Here is a 6,000-nt window from a genome sequence, read left to right on the forward strand (position 1 = left end):
TCCCCCAAAAAAAGTTCTGGTTTTGGATTTAGAGAGAACTGAAACATGATTAAGGCACAAAACCTGTGGGAAAAAAACAAGATAGATTTCTCCTCAGTTCACTATGCAATATAGCTAGAGAGGGAGGAGAGGGCATCACAGGATATTTATGTCCAGCAGAAATGGTAGATTAGATGTAAAAAAAAGATAGCTATAGTATTAAGGGTTTGGATGCTCAGTTTTGACACAGATTCACCACATGACCTTGGGCAAATCACTTCCCCCTCTGTGCCCCAGTTTCCTTCTCCCTCACTCTGTAAAAGTAGGGAGAATAATGCACACTCTCCTTTGCAAAGAACTTTGCAACTGATGGCACGTCATCATTTCCTGCTTGGCATGATGCAGCATTTGGAAAGGGTATAAGAAATCAGGGCTGTATCCATAGGAGACTAGAGTCCACAGGTCAAGAGTAAGCAGCTAAATCCTTCGTATTCCATTCTGCAAAGACAGCAACATAGTCCTAAGCGTCCAGTTGTTTGTGCCTTCAGTGTTGGCAATGCTCTGCCTTACATCCCCAGAACGCAGGTGTATGACACTACAGCCGAACACCATGTCATGTAGCACTGCCCCAAGGCATACAGACGCTGCATACTACACCACAACAGCATGCCCTGTCATGTAGCATTACTTACATGTACAGAAATGCAGCCCTCTCATGTTTCTACCCCAGCACATGGCTGCTAGCACAAAGCAGCGCTGGGGCAACTTCACCACCTCAACACAAAACAGTGAAGGGCACATTCATGTGGATGCGGGGGGCGGGGAGGAAGGTTAATGCAGAAGAAAAAAGGAGTTTTGCTCTTTGCAAACTGAACAGGCATCCTTCCTTCCCATATGAGAACACTGAGCAGCCCCTGGTAAGATATTCCCGGGAATAGGGAGAGCTTTTCCTTGTTGTCTATTTCACTGTTAAGAGACTGGCCAAAATTGGAACCATTTATCCAGACTCTACCTGAACTTCGATAGTTCCAGATAAAATAGTTCTGTTCCAAGCCACTGCAGGGTTTGGACCCAACTGGTGACGAGCTGTGAAACCCAGATCCGTTCCAGACAGAGCAGGCCAGACCTGGAGCACATGGGGAAAGCTGGGTGCACGGCAGGTAAGCCTGTCACACCCGTAGCAGAGCCATCAATGAGTACTCTGACCCTGCTCTTGGAACTGCTGCCAATGACAGTGCCCTCACACAGAGGAAGCACTGCAGCCTAAGAGAATGAGTTTCCAAACACAAAAACTAAGCACCAAGGGCCAAAGAGAATGGAGATGAGGCTCATCACATGCCCAGAAAGAGGGAGGTGCAGATAGGGCCTCTCTCCCATGCATCCCCAACTCAGAAAACTCTCCATGCAGTGAGGAGTGAACAGAAATATTCAGAGGGCTGGATCCCCTGCATCATTGCTCCAGAGCTGTAGGCAAGTGCCCTGTGCATTGGAAACTGAGCAGAAGGACAGAAGTGAGATACTGGAAAACCACCCAATACAGATCCAGGCTCCTCTAAGACCAGTGCCCTTTCCACAAGAAGTTCTTACCACCTCTGTCTAGGAACCTCTCAATGCTGCCACCTTCACCCCCCTAAAAACAAAACAGCCCCATGGGAGTTGTAGTACAATGTCTGATTACTCCTCTGTAAAGCCTGCCACAGGCGCTAATCTATTACTTTGCTATGCTGCATTTGCTGACTGGCCGGTGTTTAGTCTCTGTGCACAGCAGTCTGCAGCCCACCATGATTTCTGACCACATGAAAAAAATTAAGAGAAAACCAAAGACTTCTGCTTCAGTAGCCAAACAAACAAGAGAAAGGAAAAGACTACAGCGACCAGAAGCCTTTGGGGCCACACAGCCAACATTCAGTTGCCAAATGGCCAGCCTGCTCTCTTCACACTGGCTGTACTTTGATTCAATTCAGTGACTTCTACCCAGTTACTGGATGCCTGTGCTGTCCATCACCCCCTGCCTATTGCCAGCTAGGCTGACTGAAAATGACAGCCATAATCAAAGATCTGGGCTTTGAGACGATGTTCAAAAGAAACTGTCAATTTCTCACAAAAATAACACACACACATAGAATTGTACTCCAAGTCAGCAGCCCAAGCTGAGCTCCCAGAACAGCCCTCCATACCAACAGGCAGCAAGGGAGGGTACTTGCTCACAAACAAGAACAAAAAAGCAAGACGACCTTTAATTTTAAATTCAAAACAATTAAACATTTGCAAATACATGTCTTCATTTGCTACCACGAATCCTAAGTACAAGACACATCACATTCCTCACAAATCTAAGAAGAAGGCAAAAGTGGAGTTCCCTACAAGGACCCTTGCAGTCTCCAGGGGAAAATACAGATTAGGACTCTAATCAATCTTTTAAGAAAAACACCTAGGAAGTCTGCAGCATGCTGGAAAAAATACTCCGTCTGCCCAGCCCCAGACTTATCACTACACCATACAAAATGGACCTGCCTGTAGGACAGTCCTCTCATTTCAAAACACTCGGGGATTGAAAGAAAGTGGTTGGAAGACTACTTACCTTTCTCTTGCTCCAGGTCTCAAGAAAGGCCAGAGGTATTTCCCATAGTGATCCTGTGCTTTTTTCCTTTGGGTTTTTCAGCAGCTGTCTGCTCGGTGAAGCTTGTTAGAGGGGAGCTGAGGATCTGGAAGCTGCTGGGGGACAGCCATGCAGTCAGGGCTCATGATCTTCTTCACCAACAGCCTTCTAGCCAGCTGCAGGGGGCTCTGGGGAGTGGATCATGCTCTTTCCACACGCACTGGAGTCTCACCTACGTGTACAGCACACACGCACACACATTTCAAACACTCTGCCTCTCGCACACACTTTCACTCCTTTAGTTGTTTCACTTTCACTTGAGGAGAATTCAGACTCCGTTTCTGGTAGGGGAGCTTGTTGGTTGGCTGATTTTTAGCAGCAACTTCCCTCTTGCCCCCTGAAGTTACAACAACCTTTTCCACAATTTTCCCCCCCTCTTGATCCTTATTATTGTTTAACTGTCTGTTAGATCCCTCCAGCTAAGAATCTCGGTGTTTTTGAGAGGATGCGGTTATAAAGTGGCCAAAGCTCTGTGTATGGAACGCTCCTTTCCCTCTCTCTTTCTCTTCCTGAGTCTGAATAATCATTTGGAGAAACAGGATCATTCACTTTGCCTTCATACAAGAAGCCAAGCAGTGCCCTGTCAAAATAAAAGCCCCAGTTTGCCTCTTCCACTGATTAACTGCTTCCTAATCTAGGTCTCCTCCTCTGGCCTCCCAGTGGCCTGTCTGAGAGGAACACCTTGCAAAAAGAGACGATGGGAAACAATTAACCCCCATTGCTAAATGCCTCACCTGCACTTATGGCCCAGACAAATAATGGCATGAGAGGCAAAGTCTTTAAAGGACATTGATGAGGAGCATTAAAAATAAATTATAAACAAAACAAAAAAAAATAAGGAAACTCCAAAAGAGCAAATCTTATGTTACACACTCACGACTGGTGCTCTTGTTTGCATCTAGGAGTGAAAGAAGAGGGATGAGTTTTTTTCAGACATAAGGAAAGCTGCCCAAGCTAATGGCAGAGGACAGACAGCCCCCATGTAGGCAGGCTTAGCAAATTGGCTAAATGTCTGCACCTGAGTCTCTGGCTTGGTTGGCACAGTAATTAAAAACAGCCCCCAGAGAGCTCTAGCCCCTACCAGCTCCTCCACTTGCTTGGGAATTAATTAAACTCTGACAATGAAGAGGGAGGTTCCTTGTTGCTGTTGTGGATCTGACTCACTCATTGATCTACTAATGATCAGAGCATATGAAAACTCTCCACAGGATTCTAGTAAAGGGCAGGATCTCTACTTTGATTAAGAGACCAATCCTGTCACTGACTTTAGTGGAGATTGGGGGTACTCAGCACCTCTCAGGATCAGGCCCTAAATCCTTTATTTGCTTTTGAACTGTTGGCTGTGAAAGTTTAAGTCTTTCCTTTTCTGAGTGTTTTATTACGGTGGGGTCACCAAAATCCCTATTCAGATCCATCACCTCACCAGTGCAGAATTGTTCCCTCCTGGTATGACTTCTAGCAGGTTGTGGCCTATTTCAGTTTAAAGCAATGATTAGTCCTTTACACATTCACAGTCCTTTACTCATGGCTCAAGGATGTCACCAAATGCCAGAACTTTTCTCAGCTAGGAATAAATGTACTTTACTTTGATTTTTCAGCAAAAAAGGTTCTAAAAGGACTATACCTACTGGGTCATCCAGTGCTCTGGCTCTATGATGCTTTTGGTCTGAGATATTCTGCTGCTGCATGGAAAGGTACATTGTTGCTTCACTAGGGGGGCTGTAAATACACAAACAAGAATTAAATTTCCATGCAGAAGCAGCAAAACAGAAATGTTCAGCCTAAAGCCACTTATTTTAGAATGAGGAAAATGCCAAGAACAAAAGTGAAGTTTCCAGGAGAGAGTGTAGCATGTGTTATCTCCACCACAGATGCAGCACCTCAGAAGAGAATGGCAGCTGTCTTTGCATTCTGGGAGAGGTAACAGAAATGTAAAGGTACAGTACACACAAAACAAAGACCTCACAGTTTCAAGCTCTATACACCAAGTCATGCTATGCTAATGCTCATGAGCTAGGCTTTGCCAGACATCCAAGCAGACTCAGGGTGAGCTGAGTGCTGTACAGTTAATAAGAGGGCTGGGTCATCTGTCTGACCACCCAGCTCCAAAATGGGAACTTAGTAAACTCTGTGTGTATGGGAGGGGGGGAGTGGCAAATTACTGGACAGAACCAATGGGATTATTGAGTACTTTGCGTAAAACTAGCAGGTATGTCAGAAACTGCTGTTGTGAGCACCCACATCTCCACAGGTCTTTCTCCCTTCACTATGCAGGAAGATCAGAGAACAACCTAAGAACAGCAAAGAGTCCTGTGGCACCTTAGAGACTAACAGACGTATTGGAGCATGAGCTTTTGTGGGTGAATACCCACTTCGGACTCAGCTGCTTTTACAGATCCAGACTAACACGGCTATCCCTCTGAACTTGACAACCTAAGAACAGCCATCCTGGGTCAGACCTATGGTCCATCTAGACCAGTATCCTGTCTTCCAACAGTGGCCAATGCCAGATGTTTCAGAGGGAATAAACAGAACACGGCAATTATCGAGTGATCCATCTCCTGTTATCCAGCCCCAGCTTCTGGCAGTCAACCCTAGTTGTCACCTGCTGCTCAGTTTAAAATCATGCATGATTGCATTGGAAGTTTACACACTAAAAGGAAATGGCAGAGCCTAAATGCTCACCGTGGTCACGCACCCTTGCAAGTGGTTTTCAGGCATGTGGCTATGCAAGAAGTATATGTGACTATAGTTACTCAGGAGTCTGTTTACATACATGCTGTGGTCCATGTTTAACCAACACCAGTATCACTAAAGGTTTGTCTCTATTTTGCATGTACATGTTTGTGAATGTACGTGTGGGAGTGAAGTGTACCTGCGTGCACTCCAGACTTTACCCTTGTCACAGCTTCTGTCCTTTAGTCACTAAGCATCTCTGCACCACCAGTGCCTGACTCCAACACCATTTAATTCAGCTTAACGAATCCCAAACCGATGCCCTGCTAAGTGGCAAGAAGAGGCTTCTCAGACCAAACTCCAGACCCCTCTGCTCCATCCTCACCCCAAACTGTCCAGGCCTCATCTCTGAATGAAACTCCACTAAGCCGCACATTCAATCCAAATCCCTCACCACTTGCATCTCTCTCTAGAACCCCAGTCTGCAGGTCCTCACTCCCACGAGGAATCCAGGCATTCCACTCTCTCCTTCCCCTGGAACCACAACTTCTGCCGAGATTGGTCATTGAGTCTTCACCTCTTCTCAGCTGGACAACTCCCAACCACCAATCTGACTGCCTTAGCAGCAAAGAGTCCTGTAGCACCTTATAGACTAATAGACGTATTGGAGCATGAGCTTTTGTGGG

At 46.0% G+C, this 6,000-nt stretch overlaps 1 protein-coding gene across 4 annotated transcripts in view; it reads right to left on the minus strand.

Moving 5' to 3' along the window:
- The window catches only part of BCL9L (BCL9 like), an 89,354-nt gene extending 86,208 nt beyond the window's left edge, over positions 1–3,146 (minus strand). For all 4 annotated transcript variants that reach the window (XM_032777132.2, XM_032777130.2, XM_075073563.1 and 1 more), the window contains exon 1: positions 2,561–3,146. The gene's annotated coding sequence lies outside the window, so the exon portion shown is untranslated. The remainder of the gene's footprint in view (positions 1–2,560) is intronic.
- Between the last annotated feature and the right edge of the window lie 2,854 nt (positions 3,147–6,000).

This window comes from Chelonoidis abingdonii, chromosome 18 (genome assembly GCF_003597395.2).
Source record: "Chelonoidis abingdonii isolate Lonesome George chromosome 18, CheloAbing_2.0, whole genome shotgun sequence".
Taxonomy (NCBI): Eukaryota; Metazoa; Chordata; order Testudines; family Testudinidae; genus Chelonoidis; species Chelonoidis abingdonii.